At 35.1% G+C, this 6,659-nt stretch overlaps 1 long non-coding RNA gene across 2 annotated transcripts; it reads left to right on the top strand.

Moving 5' to 3' along the window:
* Positions 1 to 4,914: 4,914 nt before the first annotated feature.
* Positions 4,915 to 6,659, top strand: LOC132191122 (uncharacterized). Of its 2 annotated transcripts, none has more exons than XR_009441180.1 (4): positions 4,915 to 5,074; positions 5,606 to 5,822; positions 6,368 to 6,422; positions 6,618 to 6,659. It is a non-coding gene; the product is annotated as an uncharacterized LOC132191122 (long non-coding RNA). The 2 variants fall into 2 exon arrangements; XR_009441179.1 differs by having other exon boundaries at positions 5,609 to 5,822.

Consider the following 6,659-nt stretch of genomic DNA (forward strand, 5'->3'; position numbering starts at 1 on the left):
CTTCGTGGAACAACTGACATGGGATTATTTTATTCAAAAGGTTCAAATTCACAATTAATTGGATATGCAGATGCGGGTTTTCTTTCTGATCCGCATAAAGGTAGATCTCAAACAGGATATCTATTTACAAGTGGAAGTACTGCTATTTCATGGAGATCTGTCAAGCAAACACTTGTTGCTACTTCTTCAAATCACTCAGAGATTGTTGCAATTCATGAAGCAAGTCGGGAATGCATATGGCTAAGATCAGTAATTCAACACATTCGAGAAAAGTGCGGTTTATCCACAATCAAAGATAGCCCGACAATATTATATGAAGATAATGCTACTTGTATCACACAGATCAGAGGAGGATATATTAAGGGTGATAGAACCAAACACATTTCACCAAAGTTCTTTTATACACATGAGCTCCAGAAGAGTGGTGATATTGATGTTAAACAGATACGATCAAGTGACAATTTGGCAGATTTATTTACCAAAGCATTACCAACTGCAACATTTAAGAAGTTGGTGAATAACATTGGAATGCGCCGACTGAAGGATCTTTCATCATAAACAATTGAAGCTCTTCATGCTAATGAGGGGGAGTAAAATGATTATGCTGATTGTACTCTTTTTCCTTCGCTAAGGTTTTTCCCACTGGGTTTTCCTTTGCAAGGTTTTAATGAGGCAATCCTAAAGCATACGAAGGCACACAAGAATATTGTACTCTTTTTCCTTCGCCACAGGTTTTTTCCCACTGGGTTTTCCTTGGCAAGGTTTTAACGAGGCATATTTTTAGTGTATGGTCATCCAAGGGGGAGTGTTATGAATGCATTCATGCATTTGGTGGATGACCATTTAGTTCTATCTCTTGGAATTCTACACATTCATGTCATCTTTTAGAATTCCTATAACATCCATGTAATAAATTGATTAACCCTTTTGTTTCATATTCCCCATTTCATATTTCTTAACCTCCCATTATGATTTCATGCCTATAAAAGGGAGTATTGAGTTGTATGTAAATCACACAATAATAGAGAAGAATAATACATAGTTCCTGAAGAACTAGTTTCATATATTGCAATCTTTTATCTTGTCTTGTTATTTTCTTTAATTTTACAACAAAGTATGTTAAGTAAAATCTATGTGTTATATGAGGGATACCTTTTTTTTTTTTTTTTTAAAGAAAAAATTTCATTGGTATTTATTAGCTTTAGGGGTAATTACTTTTTCCCTCCATGAACTACAACGCATTTTCACTTTGCTCTCATAAACTACCATCCCTACTGCCCGACCCCCATGAACTACCATTTTGTGCCCAAAACTCCAATTCTGTCAGTCAAAGGCACCTTCTGTCAGTCAAAGGTGTTAACTCAGACGGTCTACCCGTGACTTTGCCCCCATGAACTACAATTTATTGTCACTTTGCCCCATGAATTAGAATGCATTATCACTTTGCCTCCATGAACTACAATGTATTGTCACTTTGACTGTTCTTTGACTGATTGAATGAGGGTTTTAGGCACAAAATAGTAGTTCATGGGGGTCGAGCAGTAGGGTTGGTAGTTCATGGGGGCAAAGTGAAAATGCGTTGTAGTTCATAGAGGAAAAAGTTAATTACCCCTTATCTTTAATATCGGAACATCATGTGTGAAATGAGAGATTTGTACAAAGCCAAGGCGTCACAACCTCTTTCTTGGGTCCCTTGCAAAACACCTCCGCAAGAAAATCCTTCCCAATCTCTAACACAGTTCAAAGACCATATATCCAAACAACTTTGGATTTCACTAAGCATAACAAATTCTAGGAACGTATAAAGAGGTGTTTCTTAAAAGTCAAAAATTTTTGTTATGAGTTCATTCTCATCTCCATGAATCTTTGATAGTCCAAAGTTGGCGATCTTAATGCTACTTGCTTTGTCTTTTTCATCGTCAATGGCACTGGGGTAGTCACACCCCTTGTAGAGCACTTCAGGGGTCCACCACAAAGGGCTTTTGGTGTGGTGTGACCACCCCGGGGTTCTATTATGAATGGTTGGCCACTCACAAATTTCATTCCATTTTTTAAAGAAGAAAATTGGGCACTTTAGTAATTTTTATTCCTTTCCGGTGAAACCGCATGTATTGTCACAAAACTAAAAAATATGAATAACTTTCAATTTCACTTTTTTTTTTTTCCAAAAAAAAAATAATAATAAAAAAAATAAATAAAAATTCCACATTTTTTTCATTCTTAATAATAGTTATTTGTTCTTAATGGAATAGCAATTCTATTCTGCATACCAAACATGCCATAATTTTTTTTTTTTCCTGATTATATGTTTTTCCATTTAAATTGAACTCTAATTTGAATTACCTGTAATATTCATATGTAATCTTTGTAAAACATAAAATTGATACTATGTCTTCAATTCTTACAATGACGGTGAAAAGATGAATTTATAGGTCCTTGTTCCCCCAAAGATTTGCAACGGTTTTTTTTATTTTTTATTTTATTTTTTCTTTTAAATAAGAGGATTTTTCTAATGGTATCTTTCTAAAACTTGCCAACTCAATCTATTCTAGCCCTAACGGAAATTCAACTCCAGAGCATCCCCAACAGAGTAGGCAAATTCATTATAATGGTTAAATTTGATTGTTGTCTTCTTTTTTTTTCTTTTTTCCTTTCTCTTCAGCAAGAATGACCAAATTGTAGTTTTTTCTTGTAGAATGAACAGTGAATAACCAAATTGTAGTTCTTTCCCTTTACAACATATTTGCTCATGAGCCGCAACCATTAACGGTGTCTTGGAGCTGCCTCTTAATCGAAGCATTCTTGAATTTCATCATGTTCGGAGCTTGGAAGCACCGGTGGATTTCATCCCCACACAGCGATACATTGGGCTTTGGCGCTGATGAGTAGACAAATTAGAAGAAATAAAAATAAAAAAGAATTTTTAGTAGCGGAAATAGCTACTCTTATTTTATTGTAAATGCTTATCAAATTTGACTTCACGGCTAATAACTTTAATCTCAATTGTATCTTTATAATTTACTAATATATATTTGCACCTTTTAATACTAATGCACCAAAAATGAAGCCAACCAAATTATGCCAAAAGAAAATAGAAAATCATTTAATTCCGGCCAAGAAAAAAAAAAGATAAATATATTATAAGTCTCTAAGTCAACCCGCTAAAACTAAAAAAATCCCTAAGAAGGATTTTTTTTTTTTTCGAATATTTACTCATTGGATCAATCGAAATACCAATAAAATTTCTAGTAAAAAATTTTTAACTGCCGTTAGATTGGTTGAAACGCACCATTTTAAGAAAGGCCATATTAGTCGAATTTTTTGATTTTACGTGTCCACAGTGAACACGTAGGATCAAAACTCATCGTTTTGGCCGTATACAAAACGGTGAGTTTTGGCTGACTTGAGATTTTTTTGTTTAAACTCTCAAATTGTTCTTCTTCACATCCTTCCAATCAAACCCACGCAACCACTGACGCACCCACGGAGACCTACCAACACATCCACTGGCGCAACAGAACCCATCGGCCAACACTCAGTCCGGCGTCATTTTATTTGGAAGAGTTGACTAAGGATCGAAGACTTCAAAAAGTAGTTTATGGGTTTTGTTGAAAATTCTTTAGCTTTGTGGGAGTGAGTGAATTTGCATCATCAAGATGTTTGGGTGTGAGCGTTTGTGTTGGGAAACTGAGTCCGAGTTCTATTCATCCGAGCCTGAGCCTGAGCCTGAGCCTTTTTCTATGTATTTGATTATAATCACATTTTTATTAAGGCAAAAACAGAGTACCTACCCTTTTGCAGTGTCAAATATTCCAAATTAAATCAACAATCTTCCAAATAAAATGAGACCAGAAAACAAAATCCAAAGAGAACCCTCCCTTCTGCAGTGCCACCTATACTAAAGCTGAATTTAGCTTAGGTCCTGTATGAAAAAAAAGAAGGTTAAACTAAATTTGAGACAGTTGAGAACGACGCTGGATTGAGTGACACCGGACTGAGTGTTGACTGGTGGGTTCTGTGCGTCAGTGGGTGTGTTGGTGGCTGCGTAGGTTTGATTGGGAAGGATTTGGGGAAGAACGATTTGGGAGTTTAAACAAAAAAAAACCCCAAGTCACTATTTTGGATAGGGCCAAAACAGTGAGTTTTGATCCTATGTGTCCACAATGGACACGTAAGATCAAAAAGTTCGATTGATATGGCATTCCTTAAAAGAGAAATGATTGAATTCATTAAAAAATTTATATTTTGACCATTTTAATCCTAGGTGGCATAATCCATTTTAAAATTAATAGATTTTAAACAATAAATTAATAGATTTCTGAAAAATGAGCCATGCCACCTAGGATTAAAATGGCCAAAAGATGAACTTTTTAATGAAACCAAACATTTTTCTTCCTAAAAATGATGTGTTTCAACCAATCTAACTGCAGTTAAAAATTTTTAACAATAGGAATTTTATTGGCATTTCAATTAACCCATGTAGTAAATATTTGAAAAAAAAAACTTAAGACATTTTTTTATTTTAGTAGGTTGACTCAGTGATTTATAATATATTTACCAAAAATAAAAAGAAACAAGATTAAATTATGGTGTAACAAACACATGGATAATTGTACTATCCTTTGGAGACAGCATGTGGTGTGATAGTTTCCAAGTAATTATAAAAAGACCAACTACTGATATTAATACAAATATAAATGTTGACTATAGATTTCAAATTATATATTTTGAATTATTAGTTTCAAAAAAGAAAAAGAGAAAACACAACTTTTGAAAAAGACCAAACAGCCTGTGAGTGGAGTGGGACGGCCGCGATTCCCACGTGGACAAGATCTCATCCGCCCATTCACCTTAACTTGCTCGACTTTTAACCATAGGGTTTGAATCTCATTGTCCGCCCCTTCCATGTTTGAATACAGCGGACCGTTTCACTCTCTCTCTCCCCCCCCTCTCTCTCTCCGGCTTCTCTTCACATATCTTCCTCTGGATCTGCAAATGCGCACCGTTTTGATCGCGCCAATCGGTTTCCTCTCCCTGTCGATTCTCTGCGTTTTGCATTCTAAAGCTCAGTTCTGTGAGTGCCTGGCCTGCCTTACCCATTCCTTTGCTTAAATTTGAAATTTGTTTCTCGGGTGTCGATTTTTCGGTTTTCGACGAGCTTTGGATTTCATAAAATATTAATGATTCATGTACTTTGGCGAGTGTTTTAGGTTTGATCTGATAGATTTTCCTTTGATCTTTAACTTTGCTCGAAATTTGTCTCAAATTTTATAAATTTTTCATACCTGAGTTCGATGGGTACTAGGTTTTCTTTGGGAACATTTTCAATGTTTTGTCGGACTCATGGTATATATTGCTTATGATTTCCTAGGTTGTTTCAAAAGCTATTTGTGTACTTCTTGATTCTTTTTCTTTTGAATTATTCAGCTTCAATTTTAAAAATTACAGATCTTTAGTTTAAGTAGAGTAACGGCTACAAATTTCATAGATTTATAGCTTTGTATTTGCCATCTAGCTCGTTTTTGTACTTTGTTCTCGCTTCAATTTTGACTATTTTGTTATTAATTTTATGATGTCTGTTTTAATCTGTGTTTCTTTACCCTAGCAGCTTGTGGGTTTGTCGTGCGCGAAGGTAGGCACTGCCTCTTCTTAGCTAGAATATAATGATTTGGAGAACATATTGTGGAAAGAGTTGCTGTCGAGTGGGAATTGGGGTATGCAGCTTTACCTATTTGTCAAATAGCTATGGAAGGTGACAGGACAATCTCTACTACCCAAGATGGGTTCGGGGATGGTGGTCAGAAAATGCGAGCTCTACATGGGTAATTTAATAGCATCTAGAATTGCGTTCTTTGGATGAATGTCTCCAATTTTCTTCCTCTGATAATGTTTTGCTGTGAACTTCAGCTTGTCAACTTGTTGGAACCATTTTCGACCAGTCAATGAGGAATAGGTCGTTTCAAGTTATTTTTGGTGCTTGCTTTATAACTTTGGCTGAAATAGATTTCAATTAGTGCTCGGCACCATTCCCCTGATAGTTCATGTCCTTGAATTCATGTTCTATCAGGCTTTTCTAGCATGTTATGGCAGTGCTTTTAAAATTAAAAAAGATTTATTGAGAAACAGCTTCTCTTGATTTTTGTTTTTCTAGAATCTCAACCTACAAATATAAAATCAGATTGAGGAAGTCTTTTCTTTATTGGGTATTTTTCTATAGGAAAACCTAGCTTTTAGTACTATGAGTTGAATGTTGGTATCTTGGTAATGGTTAATTTTACTCATATCATGAATATTTGTGCTCTGATTGAGGAAATGGCAGTTTTGTTAGCAACTGAATGCTTCTTAACATTTTACTACTCTTTTTCAGGAGGACTAGTGGTCCGACAAGGCGTTCTACCAAAGGACAATGGACACTTGAAGAGGTAAAGTCTATTTTTTCATGAGAACTAATTGTTCGATTTGCTACTGTTGCTGCTCTATTGGGTTACGGAACTAATATGAGTTCTCCATTGATCCTTGTGTTTAAGTTATAATTACATTTGTTCATATGTAAATGCATTATTTCTTTTCATTATATTTTGATCAAGTTAATGCAATGAATTTTCAATGTGTTTTAGGATGAGATTTTGCGGAAGGCTGTTCAGAGCTTTAAAGGAAAG

The sequence above is a fragment of the Corylus avellana genome, chromosome ca8 (assembly GCF_901000735.1).
Source record: "Corylus avellana chromosome ca8, CavTom2PMs-1.0".
In the NCBI taxonomy this organism is placed as follows: Eukaryota; Viridiplantae; Streptophyta; class Magnoliopsida; order Fagales; family Betulaceae; genus Corylus; species Corylus avellana.